This window comes from Orycteropus afer, unplaced genomic scaffold (genome assembly GCF_000298275.1).
Source record: "Orycteropus afer afer isolate SDZICR_OR568_19922 unplaced genomic scaffold, OryAfe1.0 scaffold00051, whole genome shotgun sequence".
In the NCBI taxonomy this organism is placed as follows: domain Eukaryota; kingdom Metazoa; phylum Chordata; class Mammalia; order Tubulidentata; family Orycteropodidae; genus Orycteropus; species Orycteropus afer.
Window position 1 is genome coordinate 1,088,055 of NW_006921638.1, and position 20,137 is coordinate 1,108,191.

A 20,137-nucleotide genomic window follows, 5' to 3' on the forward strand; every position below is an offset into this window, starting at 1 on the left:
AAAATGCATTAAAAATAGTCTGTTTGGCTGTAGCATATGGCATGCTATTGAGGCTACTAGAATTAGGCTAAAAGATTACTGGGTGCATTTGACATATAAAGGAATTCAGATTTTGTCCTGTGACCCATGGGAAACGTTAGAAAGTTTTCCATTTGTGTAATAATGTTCATGATAAAAGTCTATTTTTTTTTTCCCAAAGGTATGTTAGTATTGTTAAAGAATGAATTAGAGAAGATTGGAGCCTAGGAAGGCTGTTGGAATAGCTAGAGTGAGAATTGACTTATTTTCTGAAATTGGCTCAAAATAGGGGTTTATTATTTCACATAACAAGATATCTGGAAGTTACAGAGTTGATTACCTTAATCTTTATGTTCTCAAGAAGGCTGTTTTACTCAACCACAAAGAGGTAGAAAAAAAATATGTTCCTTTGTTTATTTATTAGCAAAACATAGTTTCAGCAAGTGCTCCTTAGCTCCACTGGCTGGATTTTGGAACTCATGACCATGTCTTAGCTTCAAGGGAGACTGGTAAAGTGAGGAATCAGAATCACTCCACCTATATAGTAGGAGGTGGGCTCTGTTTGCAGGAAGAAGCCAGAGTTAAGGTTTGGGTAGTAGAGGCTATCAGGTAACAACCAACAATGTCTGCAGGTTATAAAACCTTGTATTTAGTAGTAGAAAGGCAAAGGAAAAGATAGATATAAGAGAGAGATTCAAAGGGAGGGAAGAATTGAAGATGACTCCTAGTTTTGGTGGTGAATGAAAAGATGGTGTTATTATTTACCAAAATGTATTTCTCAATCTAAAATCAAATTGAATCCTTAATCTTTGACTAACACATATTTGCACCTAAACTCTATGCCTGGGACCCTACAATTCTCACCTTCTAATCACTAAACTTAATGGAACATGGAGAAGGCAACAGTGGGTTTTAAATGCGCCTTCTAAGACCAGTGCTAGCTGGTTGTCTAAGAATCATCCGGGGACCTTGTTAAATAAATAAGAATCTCTGGGAATTGGTATTTTTAGGTCCGAAATTTGAGCATTTACTTTTGTTAACAAGCTCCCCAGGTAATTCTGATGCACACAGCTAGGTTTGGGTAATTTTGGTAGGAAGAGCGTGGGCTTTGCATTCAGGTAAACTTGCATTTGAATCCTAACTCTTCACTTAGTAACTGTGTGAACTTGGGCACGTTGAACTTGACCTGCTAGAACTTCAGGTTCTCATCTGTGAGATGTGTAATAATAGTAATGCCTACTTCTACAGAGCTATTGTGAAATATAGAGATAATATATATGTAATGTGCCCAACATAATGCCTGGCATATAGTAAGTGTCTGGTGAAAAGTGGCTCTTATTATATGTGTTATCCTTCAGTAGGTACTGTGCATTCGATTTAGCTTAGAAACACAGATTTTGATACTACTAAAATAAAAAGAAAATAAGAAGCAGAATATAGCAAATTGCTTCTCGTGTTGCCTAGTATTCATTATAATCTATAGCTTGATTTCTTTTTGGCCCTGCCATATGTCTTCTAGGCTTGAGCCTGTGAGCGTTTGTTTATTTTTTTCACTGCATTTTTGGCTGTGTCTTCCACACATAATCTACATAAGTATATAAATTGAAAATCTGTGAAATATGCCATTTTATATTTGTTGTTATGTGCCGTCGAGTCAGACCCGACTCATAATGACCCCTCCTTGGGTTTCTGAGGTGGTATCACTACAGAAGTAGATTGCTCAACCTTCCTTCTGAGGAGTGGCTGGTGTGTTTGAACCACCAGCCTTCTGGTTAGCAGTCAAGTGCCTTTGGCACTAAGCTACCAGAGCTCCTATTTCATACTTAGTAGAGCCTGTTTTTCACAGTATTTCATAGAAAACCGTAAACTATACATGTTCTTGCTTTGAAAATAAAAAGCAGTCAATTTGGATAAAAAAATGTCAATTTGGGTAAAAATATAAGTACACATTAAGAGACATTCTTTTATTCTCAAAGTTTATATAATTGCCTGAGTTAATAATTAGGATGTTATTTTGAATGATTGTTTTATGTGGTAAAGTAACTACTTGCTGAGAATGAATGCTTATTTTCCTTGCTTCAGTGCATAGAGATGTCTTGGTGGAAGCTAAAAGACACCAACATTTATTGAGTACTTTTTGCTGGGAATCTGACTTAATTTGTCTCATTGGAGAGAGGCAGCATGTTTTACTGGTTATATATGATTCTGGAGGCATATTCCCTGGATTCCTATCCCAGTTTATGCACTTACAAACTTCCTGAACTTGGAAAAGTTACTAACTTTTCTGCTCCTTGGTTTTTTCAGTGAGAATTATACATCTGTTTCATAGGATTAAATAAATGCTTGGCTGCTAACTAAAAAAGAGGCTCAAACCCACCCAGCTGCTTTGTGGGAGAAAGATCTGGTGATCTGCTTCCGTAAAGATTACAGCCAAGAAAGCCCTAAGAAGCAGTTATGCTCCATCACATAGGGTTGCTATGAGTTGGAACAATTCTGCTGTACATAACAGCAACAACAAAAGGTGTTTAGGAAGTGCTTGGCACGTAGTGCTACATAAATGTTGTTGTTGTTGTTGTTATGTGCCGTCGAGTCGGCCCCGACTCATAGCGACCCCTCCTTGGGTTCCGAGGCAGTATCACTACGGAAGTAGGATTGCCCAACCTTCCTGTTCTTTAATCGGGAGCTCTGATGGTGTAGTGCCTAAGGCATTTGACTGCTAACCAGAAGACTGGTGGTTCAAACCCATCAGCCACTCCTTGGAAGGAAGGTTGGGCAATCTACTTCTGTAGTGATACTGCCTCAGAAACCCAAGGAGGGGTCGCTATGAGTCAGATTCGACTCGATGGCAGTGGGTTTGGTTTGGTTTGGTTATTCTTTAATCATCATAAATTCATACTCTATAATCCTTACAGAAATCCTTTAAGCTTTCTTTTTAAGCTTTCTTTTACAGGTGAGGAAATTGAGGTTCCTTGAGATTAGGTAATTTATCCATGATCACCCATCTGTTAAGTGATGCAGACCCAAGTTTGCCTCTTCATGAGTGCCTCTATATCTTTAATATATTAGTTATGAAAAAAAAGTAATAATGAGTTTTATGACTCATATTAAGTAACATTGACTTCCGTTTATTAAAAAAAAACAGTTTTGGTATGTAGCAGTAGAATTCATAGGTTAAACACTTTTGAACATTGTTGTTGTTATGTGCTGTTGAGTCGGACCCGACTCATAGCGACCCCTGCTTGGGTTTCCGAGGCAGTATCACTATAGAAGTAGATTGCTCAACCTTCCTTCCGAGGAGTGGCTGGTGGGTTTGAATTGCTAGCCTTCTGGTTAGCGGTCAAGTGTCTTAGACACTAGGCTACCAGAGCTCCCTGCCATCTTATTACTGACCTTTAATTTCACATATTGCATCAAGATTTAGTAGAGGTATTTAAAATTATACTGTGCATTGCAGTAGCTATTCATTTGAAATTAATTACATAAATATAAGTTACCTCGGTTTAAGTAAGGATGGTGTAAACAGTTAATTGCTCAACTGCTAGCTGAAAGGTTGGCGGTTTGAACCCATTCAGCAATGCTGCAGGAGACTTGCCTGACAATTTACTTCTGAAAGGTCGCAGACTTGAAAACCCTGTCATGCAGTTCTGTTCTGTACATATGGGGTCACTTATAAGTCGGAATCAACTTGATGGCAGCTAACAACAAACAGGTTTAAGTAATGACTTTTTTTTTTTTTTTTACTTTTATTGTGGTGAAAACATACACAACAAGACATTCGCTAACATAACAACTTCCACATTTACAGCTCAGGGACATTGATGACATTTTTCATGTTGCGCTACCATTTTTGCTGTCCTTTTCCAAAATATTCCACCATGGTAATGACTTTTTTTTTTGGGAAGTTCTGGTGGCATAGTGCCTAAGGCATTTAAGTGCTAATTAGAAGGCTGGTGCTTCAAATCCACCAGCCACTTCCCAGAAGGAAGGTTGGGCAATCTACTTCCATAGAGATACCACCTTGGAAACCCAAGGAGGGGTTGCTGTGAGTCAAACCTGACTTGACAGCAGTGGGAGTTGAGTAATAATGTTTTTATAATATCATTTTATAAATTATAATCATAGTAGTACCTAGAAAGTTTTTCATAGAGTTTGAACTTTATTTCATAGAGTTTTATCTTACTTTTTGTGATATCATTATGTTTATAATTGAATATAGTACAATTAATTATTTCATTCATGATCTAGATGCCATCTATAATTAAGTGGATTTTCTAAGTCCACAAGGTTCATGTAAGTTATAGGAAATATAAGCAGTTATTCTTGATTATTGAGTCAATTCTGTTGACTGTTGAGTCAATTCTAACTCATGGTGACCCTCTAAGATGGGGTAGAACTGCCCTGTAGGGCTTCAAAGGCTGTAGTCTTTATGGAAGCAGACTGCCACATCTTTCTCCTGCAGAGTAGCTGGTAGATTAGAACTGCTGATGTATCAGTTGGTAGCCTAGTGCTTAACTAACAACTGTGCCACTAAGGCTTCTAATAGAAAACCTCTAAATATGTTTTACTAGTATTAATGATTCAAGATATGTATATCCATCTGTATGCTGTCTTTCATAAGAAATTCAGCTACTGAATAAGGATTAATGTAACCTCATTTTCCTCACCTGTAAAGATAAAATGATGGATATATAAATATAAATATATGTGTCTTTGTGCATATGTGTGAAGGAGCTCTGGAGGCGCAGTGGTTAAGCCAATTGAATGCTAACCAGAAGGTTGTCAGTTTGAACTCATCAGCCACTCTGTGGGAGAAAGATGAGGCAGTCTGCTTCCACCAAGATTTATAACTTTGGAAACCCTAGAAGCAGCTCTACTCTGTCCTGTAGGGTTGCTATGAGTTGGAATTGACTTGATGGCAGTTGGCATAGTGCCTGAGGCATTTGACTGCTAACCGGAAGGCTGGTGTTCAAACCAGCCACTCCTTGGAAGGAAGACTGAACAATCTACTTCCATAGAGATAATACTGTGGAAACCCAAGAGGGGTCGCTATGAGTCAGGTTTGATTGAACGACAATGAGTTTGGTTTTGAGTTTGATGCAAGGATTTGGTTATTGTGTGCTGTCAAGTTGATTCCAACTCGTAGTGACCCCATTGTGACAGAGTAGAACTGCCCTGTAGAATTCTCCTGGCTGTAACCTGTATGGAAGCATATCACCAGGTCTTTCTTCAGTGGAGCACCTCGGTGGGTTTGAACCATGAACCATTCAATTACCAGCTGAGTTCTTAACTGTTTGTGCCACCAGTGTTTCTTTTTTTTTTTTTTTAATTTTTAAATTTTATTTTATTTTGATTTGCATGAAGATTGACAGAGCAAATTCACTTTCCATACAGCAGTTCACATATACATTGTCGCATGTCATTGACCACAGTTTACCACAATGCAACAGCTCCCCTCCCACTTCCTCCCTATAGTTACTTCTTCCCTGTGTCCCTCCCTCCATGCTCTCCTGCCACCTGAGCTGTCTCCCTGTGCATAAGCAGCCCTTCCTTCTCCCATGATTGTTCTCTCCAGGGCATGTGTCTACTTGAGGTAAATGTTTAATTCACATGCCTGTACCTTGTTTGGCTGGAAACCACAGGTGTGGGTTCAATTTCAGACCTGAAGGGCAGCTAGGGGCCATAGTCTCAGTGGTTCCACCAGGCTGTATTGGACCAGCAAACCTGGTCCGCCACCAGTGTTTCTTAACATACAAAATTAAATGTAACAGGGATGATAGTGTGTTAACTGGATTTTAAAGCCAACCTTCTATTAGAAAGTATTTCTTCTTACCTGCTCTTCCTTCTCCTCCATAAGCACACAGACACACACACTCCATACTTAGTCAAAACCAGAGAATAAAATACTATATATAAGAAAATCTTTAGATAGGAAAAAAGTCACAAACTTCTCTTTCTTGTATTTTCTGTATGATTTTAGGTAGAAAGCATGCACACCATGCTTTAAGATTTCCGATTAGAAGCAGTAATAATTTTATTTTGAATAGCTCCAAAGACACTGTTGGCTAGATGTTTCCTCCTCAGTACCCTCTGAACTGCCTTTTAAATTTCTTTGGTAATGTGCAACTCACTGCCAATATTTCGTTCTCTTACTTTGTTCTAGGAGGTTGCTGAATTTGCTTGTAAGTTGGAAAGAGAACAGTCACCCTAATTATACATTTAGTATCTTCTTCCCTTTAGTTCTCTTTCATTTCTAACATATCAATGGAAAACAACTTCAAATCCTTTAATTTTCATCATCTGATTCTGTCCAAAAAGAAATTATTCAGCTATTTCTCCCAGAACAATCTTTTTTTTTTTTCCCCCTTAAATTATTCTCCCTACTGCCCCCTGAAACTTGGCTCTCACCAATTCCTTTCTCTCTCAATTTTTTTTTCTCAGAAATTTTTTCACTCCTCACATCTCCCTGAGGAATGGTCCCCATTTCTTTCCCTGAGAGGCTGGGAGCAGAGGGCATTTGGAGATGTGAGTTTCAAAACCAGCTGCTTGGCTGATGTGATTTTGAGCCTGGAGAGTAGATCAAGTGCTGTTCACATCCGATTTCTGTGATTGCTGCTCTGCTTTGCTTTGCTATGGAAGAGCTGCCATCAGAATCATAAATGTTCTTCCCGCATTGCAGTCTAGTTAAGGACATTCTTAAGGAATTTAGGTTGGTTTCTCAGCATCATTGCTGTAGTGCTTTATCTGTTTTGGGAAAGATTCTTGTTTAGTTGGGTTTCTAGGTCCCCAGGCTTAGATTTTGTCAACAAAATGACTGGTTGAGTTCACAAATAAAATGACTATTACTTTTAGGGGTTATTGTCTGGTAGCATCTTTTTCTGCATTTTACGCATTACCATGGTGATAGATGACTTTCTTATTTTTTCTGTTTTTGGAGACTTTATATACAAAGGCAATAATATTTGTTGTTTCTTTACTTACATAGGCCAATGATTTAAGATCTTCCTTTTCTTGATCTTAGGTATTTTACTTTCCCTGCTACTTACCAGATGAAATTGTGGGACTTAAGACAGTTGCTTCTTATAAAAAAGATGTTGCTTATTCTGCTCTTGGAAAGGAAACACAAGAACAAGAACAACAACAACAAACTAATGCATGTATGTGCTTGAAATCCTGTTGACATAACCTTGCTAGTGACAAGGCTTAAATTACCTTCCTCCCTTTTTATTTACTTATTTATTATTGTTGTTTAGAGAAACATTTACAGAGCAAATTAGTTTTCTGTTCAATTTATACATTTTTGTTTATTCTTTTTTTGATAAGCTCTTTGATATCATACTGTAGCTTTAGTTTTCAAAGACATAGATACTCCATCATAATTTTTATAGTAGCCCTCCATAGTCATTCTTTGCACTAAATTTTATCCCATTAAGTTCCTTTTTTTCCTGAAGTTGAGATCAATAGGAAAATGAAGATGATATTAGATTTTCTTGAGGAAAAGTGGTGGTTAGGAATAGACTATAAAATTTCTGAACCTTTCTGTAACACCAGAATAGTTTTACCTTTACATATTATCTAATTTTGAGCCCTGTAATTTAAAATATTAGTTTAGAAGTATTTAGGAGAGGGATCTCATGAAAGCATAGAATGTTAAAGCTTAATAGGGACTTTAGGAATCATATACTAATGTTCTACAAAGGAGCAAACTGAAGTTTATTTATTTGTTCACGTATTCAACAAATATTTACAGTACTTAATGTCTGCTGTATTGTTCTGAGGGAGTTCTTGTGGCACAGTGAGTAAGGCCTTTGGCTGTTAACCGGAAGGTCGGCACTTCAAACCTACCAGCTGCTCTGTGGAAGGAAGATGAGGCAATCTACTTCTATAAAGATTTACAGCCTTGGAAACCCTATGGGTCGTTATGAGTTGGAATTGACTTAATGGCTTTGGGTTTGGTTTTGGTTTTGGTATTGTTCTATGTACTAGGATCTCTGGTGGCCCTGTGCTTAAAGCATTGGGCTGCTAACCAAAAGGTTGGTGGGTTGAACTCAGCAGCTATTCTGCAGGAGAAAGTTGAGGCAGTCTTCAAAGATTTATAGCCTTGGAAACACTATGGGGGCAGTTCTGTAGGGGTGCTATGAGTTGGAATCAACTTGATAGAAGTAGCTTTTGATTTTTTTGCTCTTAAGTGCTTGGGGACATCCCTGCCCTTGTAGAATCTGCATAAGTAGACTAACATGATAAGTATATTAAATGTATGTGAGAAGGTGATAATTTCTGCATGGTGTATATGGTTAATGTGCTGGGCTGCTAACCAAAAGGTTGAGTTTGAAGTCTACCCAAAGGCTTCTTGGAAGAAAGACCTGGTGATCTGCTAGTGGAGAACTAACAGTTAAAACCCTTGGAGCACAGTTTTATGAGTTGGAAACTCAATGGCAGCCATCTGTGGATAAGGGAGAGGGAAGTGCTTGACAGTGGAGGTGAGTATGTAATTTAAAATACAGGTTATGCCCCATTGAAAGATGAGCAGAGACTTGAGGTGAGATAACTGGGTGGCTGAAGGAAGAGTATTTCCTGCAGAAGGAACAGCCATTGTGAAGGACAATAGGTGGGAGCCAGCCTAGCATGCTCAAGGAATAATAAAAAGGCTGATGTGGCCAGAGTGGAGTAATAAGTGATGAAATTAACAGAGTTGGGGGACATGGGGTTGGTGGGGAACTTTGGCTTTCATATAAGGGAAATGAGGTGCTGTTGAATGGGTCTGAGTAGAGGAATAACATGATCTGACTTTATGTTTTAATGGAATCATTCTGTTGAGAAGAGATACTGGAATAGGGTTACCAAATTTAGCAAATTTATTACTATAGGTTGATGTTACCATGATTCTGCTTTCCCAAAACTTGGGCACTGCTAGTCAATTTTCATCTCTCTCTTTATGATTTATATTACTTTTTTTCCATGATGTAGTTATCTTTTACCCTAGAGTGTTACAAATGGAATTTGTTGGACCCTAGTTCACACATGCTGAAGTAGAAGTTCAGGAGATATGGTAATGAACAAAGCACAAAATTCCTTATCCTCATTTAGCTTACATTCTAGTGGGGGAGACATAATACACAAAAGGAGTAAGTAAATATACAGTATGTTAAATACAGATAGGTGCTAAGAAGAAAGAGAAAGCAGGAAGGAGTTTCAGAAACGTCTGGTGTAGTGGTGAAGAGATTACAATTTTTGATAGGTAGCCAGTGAAAGTCTCTTTACATGGTGATGCTTGAGTCAAGACCTGAAGGAAGTGAGGGAAAGAAGTAGGTGGATACCTGGAGGAACAGGTTTCTAGGCTTCAGAAACAGCACCTGCAAAAGTCCTAAAGCAGGAGCATGCCTGGTACATTTAAGAAATAAGGAGGCAGTGAGTCTGGAGTGGAGTGGCAAGGGGCATAGTAGTAGGAGATGAAGAGCCCTAGTTGCTCAGTGCTTAGGTGTTCAGCTGCTAACTGAAAGATTGGTGGTTTGAATATACCAGCTGCTTCATGGGAAAAAGATGTAGCAGTCTGCTTTCATAAAGATTATAGCCTTGGAAACTCTATGAGGCAGTTCTACTCTGTCCTATAGGGTTGCTATGAGTCAAAATAGACTCAGGGACATACAAAAACAGTAACAGTAGGATATGGGATAAGATTACAGAGATAATGTGCTGTGATTGTTAGTGTTTATGCATGTTGGGGAGAGACTTGGATCCTAGACCCAACTGTGGCATTATCTCTGGTCTTCAATTTCTTCATCACTAAAAAGTGTTGATTGTTGGGAGTTCCGGTAAGGTGGCAGAATAGGCAGACAGACTGCACAGACCCTCTTCAACAAAGAAAAGGGGAACCAATTAACAAGATACAGAAGATAATCCTGGAGCCCTGAGCTTTGAAGGGAAGGATATAGAAGTGGACTAAACTCCAACTAGTAGAAGAACCTACATGAAAACATCTGAAAAGGAGACATATGGAGCTGGATCTGTCAGCAATCTTGATGGCACAGACAGCTTGGATATTGTTAAGGGGTGTTAGGGACTAAGAATTAACCTAAAAATCAGCCCTGGTAGCCACAGGCTACATGGAGAATGGCACCAGTGGCTGGTAAATAAAAGGAGAAGCAGTAAAGAGGAAGGCGGGCTGAGCTGTGGACTTTTGCCTGCCCGGAGGGTGGAGCCATTTTGAATGTTTACAAGCAGTTCGACCATTTTGGATATTTAAAGTGACAGCGTTCTCCCAGATTCCAGGGACCTAAGAGGCTCCACTTGCGGGGAACCACAAGGACATTCCAGACACCAGCGACTGGAAAGGTGTGACATTCCTCTTGTTACTCTTATACCCCACACCCTCTTGGTGGTTGGAACCATGGCTATCCCTCACTCCCACCCACCTTCTGGGCTGGCTGGAATTCTATCCCAGTCTTTGTGCTGGATGTGTGGGTGCCCTGCCCCACCCTGCCCAGATTATTTTTTCCCTTTTTTTTTTTTTGGTTTGTTTGTGTCCTTTAAAATTCTTCTTCTTCTTCTTTTTCTTTTTTATTATTATTCCTTATTCTTCTATTTCTAGGTTCTAGTTTTCAGCTTTTTGTCTCTTCCCTGTTCCTGATTCCCATTTTTTTTTCCTTTCTCATGGTTAATCCAATTCCTTTTTTTTTCTTTTTGCATTTTTCCCATTTTTTTCTTCATTATTCTCCTACTCTGTCTTTTTTCTCTTATTCCTCTCTTCCTAGATACTGCATTTTTTTTTCTTTTTTTGGTAATTGTTCCTGTGTGTTTACGCAGTGGTTTTTGTCTGCTTGGTTTTACTTTTTGATGGTTTTGCAATTGTTGTTTTTGTCTGAGTGGGAGACAGCAACAGTGCCCATACAGTGCAACTATACTCGTACCTCCTGCAGCTCCATTTATTGAGTAAGAGCCACCACTTCCTTCTCCACCAACTGGCCAGTGATAAATGACCACTAAGAAGAGCCTGACTCACCCTTAGCTGCTTTTCATAAATAGTTAACAGAGATCTAAATACAACAACATCACAATGTCTTGGAGACAACAGACATCATGTTCCACACAAAGTAAAGTGGTAGAAAGAAGGGAGCAGCGTACATATGCAGAATACATCCCTGAAGAAGAAGCAGCATTGGAACTCCCTGATAAGGAATTCAAAGGAATTATATTTAGGTACCTTCAAAGGATTGAGAGACAGATCAAGGAAAACACTGACAAAATTAAGGAAAACACAGACAAAACCCTAGAACAATTTCAAAGGAAAATACAAGAACAAAGTGACAAAATAAATGAAAAATTAGAAATGATACAAAATCTACAGATAGAAATCCACAAGATTAATACTAAATTGTCAGTTATAGATAACACAATGAAAGGGCAAAGGTGTAGAATTGAATCAATGGAAGACAGAATCAATGAAATTGAAGACAAATACCTCAGTATTTCTTTGGAAAGGGATCAGTCAGGAAAAATATCAAAACAAAATGAAGAAAGCCTAAGTTTCACGTGGGATACCATCAAAATGAATAACCTACATGTAATCGGAATTCCAGAACAGGAAGAAAAAAAGAAAACCACTGAGAAAATTGTCCAAGATTTGTTGGAAGAGAACTTCCCTGATATGATGAAAGATGAGAATATATCCATTCAGGAAGTCCAATGAACCCCAAACAGAATAGATCCCCCCTAAAAAAATCACCAGACATATCATCATCAAAGTCATCAAAACCAAAGAGAAGGAGAGAATCCTGAAAGCAGCATGGGAAAAATGAAAAGTTACTTCCAAAGGGCAACCAATAAGAATAAGCTCTGATTTCTCAGCAGAAACCATGCAAGCAAGAAGGCAATGGGATGGTATATATAAAACCCTGAAAGAGAAAAATTTCCAATCAAGAAATACATACCTGGCAAAATTGTCCCTCAAATATGATGGTGAAATGAGGAGATATGCTTATAAGCAGAAATTAAGGGAATTTGTTAAAACCAGACCAACTTTACAAGAGATATTAAAGGGAGTCCTTTGAACAGAGAACCAATTATAGCAATAGTTCGAACAGAACAAGGGGATACTGCATGGTTTAAAATCAGGAAGGGAGTGCATTGGGTTGTATCCTTTCTCCATACTTATTCAATCTGTATGCTGAGCAAATAGTCCGAGAAGCTGGACTGTATGAAGAAGAGCGTGGCATCAGGATTGGAGAAAGACTCACAACCTCTGATATGAGCAACCTTGTTTGCTAAAGATGAAGATGACTTGAAGCACTTAGTGATGAAGATTAAAGACTATAGTCCTCAGTATGATACTTGAATATAAAGAAAACAAAAATCTTCAAAACTAGACCAGTAGGTAGCATCATGATAAATGGAGAAAAGACTTAAGTTGTCAGAGATTTCATTTTAGTTGGATCTACAATCAACACACATGGAAGTAGCAGTCAAGAAACCAGACATTATATTGCACTGGGCAATATCTGCTAAGAAGTAGAGATAACACTTTGAAGATGCAGTGCAGTGAATTGCTTGATGTGGCCCTTCAAGCCATTGTCCTTCATTTTGTGATGTATTATAAAACCTAGTCTCTAATACCTGTTGTAAAGGAGCTCTGGTGGCACAGTGTCTAAAGCATTTGACTGCTGACCAGAAGATTAGTTGTTCAAACCCATCAGCTGCTCCACACAGGGAAGATGGGGCAATTTACTTCCATAAAGATTTATCACCTTGGAAACCCAATGGGGATCTCTATGAGTTGGAATTGACTCATTGGCAGTGGGTTTGGTTTTTGAATTTTTAGTGCCTGTTTAGGGTGAGATGTATCTTTAGTCCCACCTTGCTGGAGGGTGTGACTTAAGTTACCACCCTTAGCTGCCTTGACAGTATATGTGTGAATGTTCTGGGAAAGTTCTCTCTCTTCCTCTGGTTGTATTTGGTCCATTTTCACCTCACCCCTGGACTTGAGATAGCAGTTGGTCATCTGACCTGCTGGTTTGGGTCTGGCAACCCCTGCTACCATGTGAGTTGTGGAAATTTTCCATACCTACACACAGACAATTAAAACAAGTCCACACGAGCCAAAATATGACCTTGATAATATCCCTCCTGAATTTAGAGACCATTTAGAGAGTAGATTTGATGCATTGAAAACCAATGACTAAAAACCAGAGGAATTGTGGGATGACATGAAGAACATCATCCATGAAGAAAGCAAGAGGTTATTAAAAAGATGAGAAAGGAAGAAAAGACCAAAATGGATGTCAGAAGAGACTCTGAAACTTGCCCTTGAGCAGACAGTAGCTAAAGCAAATGGAAGATAAAAGAGCTCAACAGAAAATTTCAAAGAGCAGCTCGAGCAGACAAAGGCAAATACTGTAATGAAATGAGCAAAGACCTGGAGTTAGAAAACTGAAAGGGAAAACACGCTCGGCATTTCTCAAACTGAAAGAACTGAAAAAAAAAAAAAAAATTTAAGACTTGAGTTGCAATATTGAAAGATTTTGTGGGCAAAATATTGAATGATGCATGAAGTATCAAAAGAAGATGGAAGGAAGTGGTCGATGTTCACCCATTTCAGGAGGTGGCATATGATTAAGAAGAACCAATGGTATAGAAAGAAGAAGTTAAAGCTGTACTGAAGGAATTGGTGAAGCACAAGGCTCCGGGAATTGACGGAATACCCATTGAGATGTTTCAACAAACGGATGTCCCACTGGAGGCACTCACTCAGTTATGTCAAGAGATTAAGAAGACAACTACCTGACCAACTGACTGGAAGAGATCCATAATTGTACCCATTCCAAAGAAAGGTGATCCCACAGAATGTGGAAATTATCAAAAAATATAATTAATATCACATGCAAGTCAAATCTTACTGAAGATAACTCAAAATCAGTTGCAGCAGTATATTGACAGAGAGCTTCCAGAAATGCAAGCTGGATTCAGAAGAGGACGTGGCACAAGGGATATTATTGCTGATGTCACATGGATCTTAGCTGAAAGCAAAGAATACCAGAAAGATATTTACTTGTGTTTTATTGGCTATGCAAAAGCATTAAATTGTGTGCCTCATAGCAAATCATGGATCACATTTCAAAGAATGGGAATTCTAGAACACTTGATTATACTCATGAGGAACTTGTACATAGACCAGGAGGCTGTCATTCCAACAGAAAAAGGGGATACTGCATGGTTCAAAATCAAGAAGAAAGTGCGTCAAGGTTGTATCCTTTCACCATACTTATTCAACTTGTGCGCTGAGCAAATAATCTGAGAAGGTGGAGTATATCAAGAAGAATGTGGCATCAGGATTGGAGGAAGACTCATTAACAACCTGCGGTACGCAGATGACACAATTTTGCTTGTTGAAAGTGAAGATGACTTGAAACACTTACTGATGAAGATTAAAGACTACAGTCTGCAGTATGGATTACACTTCAGTATAAAGAAAACAAAAATCCTCACAACTGGTCCAATAAACAGCTTTATGGTGGATGGAGAAAAGATTGAAGTTGTGAAGGATTTCATATTACTTGGTTCTACAGTCAACACTAATGGAAGAAGCAGTCAAGACATCAGATGATGTATTGGATTGGGCAAATCTGCTGCAAAAGACTTCTTTCGAGTGCTGAAGAGCAAAGATGTCTTCTTGAATACTAAGGTGCGCCCAACCCAAGCCATGTTATTTTCAGTCGCCTCTTATGCATGTGAGAGCTGGACAGTGAATAAGAAAGACTGAAGAGTTGATGCTTTTGAGTTGTGATGTTGGAAAGAATGCTAAGAGTACCATGGTCTGTTAAAAGGACTAACAAATCTGTCATGGAAGAAGTGCAGCTGGAATGCTCCTTGGAAGCAAGAATGGCCAGACATTGTGTCACCTCCTTTGGTCATGTTGTCAGAAGGAACCATTCCCTGGAGAAGGATATCATGCTGGGTAAAGTGGAGTGTCAAGGAAGAAGGGGAAGGCCTTCACTGAGATGGATAGACACTGTGGTTTTAATGATGGGTTCAGGTATAGCTAGGATCGTGAGGCTGGCACAAGACCAGACAGTGTTTCATTCTGCTGTGCAAAGGGTCACTATGAGTCGGAGATGATGGTACCTAACAACAACAACAATCCACACACTTGGGACAAGCCATCCTGCCAGCCTCCACCACAGCTGTTTCCTTAGGAGTTTGTGAGTTCTGAAATTTTTTAGCAAAACACAGAACCCTAAGATGGGGCGGGGGGAGTACTGAGGGGAAGAGGAGGATTTGATGTCAGAGATGATGCAGTATCACCACAGTTTGGAAAAGTTGGACATTTGGGATATCTTTAACCTTTGCCACATAGGGACCAGCCTTGTGCTAATCCTTCTAAAAGTAATTATTCAGGCAGAAGACTAAGGTGAGCCTAACCTAAGCCATGATATTTTGTATTTTCAGTTGTCTTATATGCATAAGAAAGCTGGACAATAAATAAGTAAGACTGAAGAATAGTTGACACCTTTGATTTATGGTGTTATCAAAGAATACTGAAAATATCATGGACTTCCAGAAGAATGAGTAAATATATCCTGGAAGAAGTACAGACGGAATGCTCCTTGGAAGCGAGAATGGCCAGACTTTGTCCCACTTACTTTGGTCATGTTGTCAGAACGCATCATTCCCTGGAGAAGGATATCGTACTTGGTAAAGGGGAGGGTGAGCAAAAGGGGGAAAACCCTCAATAAGATGGATTGACACAGTGGCTGCAACGATGGGCTCAAGTATAGCAAGGATTGTGAGGCTGGGACAAGTGTTTTGTTCTGTTACTATAAGTACGAGCCAACTCAGTGGCACCTGACAACAACAAAAAGTGGACAGAAGACTAAAATGAACTCTTAAGTTTCCTTTTCCTCTAAAATAGTGACTTTAATTTGAAATCTATTATTTCTCTTCCATTTCTGCTTTTCCAGCTCTTTTTGTTTTTGTGTGCAGTTTATTTATCCTATGGTATTTTTCTCTGCTTTTCATGAGATCATCTCTGGTGGTTGTCCATCCAGCCAGGTGAAGTTTTTCCTTTGTACTCCTATTCTTCTTCTTTTTTGACTGACCTTGAAGATTTAAAGCCCTGATGACATAATAGTTATGTGCTCATCTCCTAACGAAAAGGTCAGCCATTTGAACCCACCAGTTGATTCACAGGGAAAAAGATGTGACAGTCAGCTTCTGTAAAGATTACAGCCTTGGAAGCCCTTTAGGACAGTTCTACTCTGTGAGTCTGTGCTGTGAGTCAGAATTGACTTGATGACAATGGGTTTGGTTTCTGTTTGATGACAGTAGGTGATTGTTTTCTTATTGGCTTGTCTATTAGCTCTTCTGATAATTAGATTCTTATTTAATGTGTTATTGTTGTTGTTATGTACCGTAGAGTCCGACCCAACTCATAGCAACCCCTTCTTGGGTTTCCGAGGCTGTATCACTACAGAAGGTGCTCTGGTAGCATAGTGCCTGAGGCACCTGACTGCTAACCAGAAGGCTGACTGTTAAAACCCACCAGCCACTCCTCGGAAGGAAGATGGGGCAGTCTACTTCCATAATGATAACTGCCTCGGAAACCCAAGGAGGGGTCACTATGTGTTAGGTCCAACTTGACGGTACATAACAACAACAACAACAACAAACATCACTATGGAAGTAGATTGCCCAGCCTTCCTTCCAAGGAGTGGCTGGTGGGTTTGAACTGCCAGCCTTCTGGTTAGCAGTCAAGTGTCTTAGGCACTATGCTATCAGAGCTCCTATATTTAATGTAGCTGATACAATTTAAGAAGGCTATTTTTTTCTCTCCTCAGTAGACTGAAATTCTTATGATTGGCAGTTTGACTTAAAGCGAGGCAGAAAGAGAATAATGAAGAGGCTCAAATTATAACTCTAAGTTGAATAAATAATATTTGTGGGTCCAAGATTAAATTCAGTGTAATGTGCAGGAAATCATGGGACTCTTAACTGAATTCTGCTATGGAAAAGACAATACTTTAGGTAGGTCTTAAATTACAAATAATTGGATAAGACAGCTCTAGGATATTTTGAGGAGCTCTGGTAGTGTAGTGCCTAAGGCACTTGACTGTTAACCAGAAGGCTGGCCGTTCAAACCCACCAGCCACTCCTCGGAAGGAAGATTGGGCAATCTACTTCCGTAGTGTTACTGCCTTGGAAACCCAAGGAGGGGTCGTTATGAGTCGGGTCCGACTAAACGGCACATAACAAGAAGAAGATATTTTGATGCGTTCTGTTAGCAGCCAAAATGGATTAAAGGAACATATCATATCATGAAGCTTTATGGTCTTCTTTCGTATAAATTCTGTCAGAAGAACAAAGCAGTATCAAAATTGTTATTGGTGCCTTTGAAATCTAACATACACACACACGCACACACAAAATAGGACTTGTAAGCTTTAAAATTGCAGCTTTCATGCAGTAGTAATGAAACAGTATAATCACTCTGAATAATTCTGCCACCTTTTACAGATTTTACAGTGTGTTATAAATTATAAGAAACAAATCCAAAAACATAAATAGTATCTTGGGGTTTGATTTGTTTTGTTTTATGTCATCTGCTAGGCTGTGAGTACTGCAGGAAAGTCAGAAAAAGTATAATGCTAGGTACCAACATACTGGGTTAAGTTTAAGAACCAAAAGAAAACCAAACTCTCTGCCATCGAGTTGATTCTGACTCATAGTGACCCCCACTGGGTTTCTGAGGTAGTAAATCTTTAAGGAGGTAGATTGCCCCTACTTTCTTCCGCGGAGCAGCTGATGGGTTTGAACCACCAGTCTTCTGTTTAGCAGTCAAATGCCTTAGGCACTATGTCACCAAAGTCCCTTAGGTTAAGTTTGTTGTTGTTGTTGTTATGTGCCATATAGTCAGACCTGACTCATAGTGACCCCTCCTTGGGATTCCGAGGCAGAATCACTATGGAAGTAGATTGCCCAACCTTCCTTCCAAGGAGTGGTTGGTGGGTTTGAATTGCCAGCCTTCTGGTTAGCAGTCAAGTGCCTTTGGCACTACACTACCAGAGCTCCTAGGTTAAGTTTAGGTGTCATTAAAGACAGCAGTCACACTTTACAATAATAAGCTTACACTTATTTTTGCTAAGGAGCTCTGGTGGTACAGTGGTTAAACCATTCAGCTGCTAACCAAAGGTTGATGGTTCGATCCCACCAACTGCTACATGGTAGATAGATGAGGCAGTCTGCTTCTCTACAGATTCACAGCCTTGTAAACCCTATGGGGGTAGTTCTGCTCTGTCTTATAGGGTTGCTGTGAGTCAGAACTGATTTGATGGCAGTGGGTTTTAATTTTTCCTAATAACAGCCCTACCTCATTTTACTGTGGTTCACAGATACTGCATTTTTTTTTTTCAAATTGAAGGTTTGTGGCAACCTTGCACCGAGCAAGTCTATTAGTGCCACTTTTACAACAGCATGCGCTCACTTCATGTCTCTTTGTCACTTTTTAGTAACTCTTCAAACTTTTTCATTATGCCATTGCATACTTAGTACACTACAGTATAGTGTAAATATAACTTCTATATGCTCTAGGAAACAAAAAAGTGATATGACTTGCTTTATTTTGATTTGTATTGCAATGTTCTGGAAGTGAACCCACAGTATCTCTGAGGTATGCCTGTAATCATTTTCTTTATCTGTTGTGTATTTGATGAGGCTTGTACAGTGATTATTCTTTTAAACCTGGCTGAAATTAAAGATAAAAAAAATTCTAATTGAAGCTTTCTTGACTAAGTATAATTATTTTAAGAGAAGTGAGGTGGAAAGGAGTCATAAAACTTGGATCGTTAGACACCAGCTGCCTACATTTATTTATAGCTTTCTACCTTGCTCATTTATTTTTCTGAAGTATAAAACTATTGTGTTTGGAAGTTTAAATTGAAAGACTACTTATACACATAAAATGTATACCTACTTAAAAGTAATGGAGTAAATTATGAAAAACAAATGAAATTTATTTGACATTTTTGTAACATTATTGAATTCTAGACTTGAAAAATCTGCTTAAGTTAATTTTTGTAGCTATGGTAATTTTACTGGTCAAATAGCTGTGCTATGGTTATTTTACTGATCAAGTAGCTGTGGTAATTCTAAGTATACTATATTTTAGGTAGATTTTGGTGTTTCTGTTAATGGATACTGACTTTGTTCATGATATATATATATATAATAAGCGAGACATGGCTAACTTAGTTCTATTGAGACAGACTGAAAAGTGTGCTCTTCTTTATTTTTTTAAAATTAGCAATTTAAGGATAAGAAAGTAAATCTTCACTAAAGTAGCTCCTCTGATGCTAAAAGCATTGAATGTGCACTTCTTGCCCTTGACTCTACCAAAATTACATTGTGTAATAATTGAAAAACTTTGTCATGAAATTATGTCACAAACTATGACGCATGACCCAAATCTGGCCCACTGTCTTTTTGTGAATAAAGTTTTATTGAAATACAGCCATACTAATTCATTTACATATTATCTATGGCTGCTTTGATGCTACACTGGCAGAGCTGAGTAGTTGCCACAGAGATCCTATGGCCTGCAAGGCCTAAACTATTTACTGTTGGGCATTTTAATAAAAAGTCTGTTGACCCCTGCTCTATATCTAAGTCTTTTGTTGTCAAATTATGTTAAATTACTGATGTAGGTTTATGAAGTTAGTATCTTTGTTGTTAATTTTCTATTCTGCTTATTTCTGAGAAGGAATACTTAAAAAAAAATCATAATTTTGAATATTTTTTATTTTTCTCATCCATATATAGGGATAATACCACCTTACAGTGTTGTTATGGGGAATAAATGGGAAATGTAAATAAAATACTTAGCACAGTGCCTGGCACCATGAAAGAATTCAAGCAATGGGGAGATATAATTGAGGAAAGTTTAGGTATTTATTTTGAGTGATTTAGGATAGTATATTCTTAGAGATTCTGATTTGTCCACAGAGCTGGCTTTAGAGGCCAAGTTTATCCAGGCTCTAAATAATGCATTACTGATTAATTCCCCTTCATCCTTCCCTTGATCTTTCCTTCTCTTTTGCCCTTCCCTCCCTCCTTCCTTCCTTCATTCCTTTCCATTTTT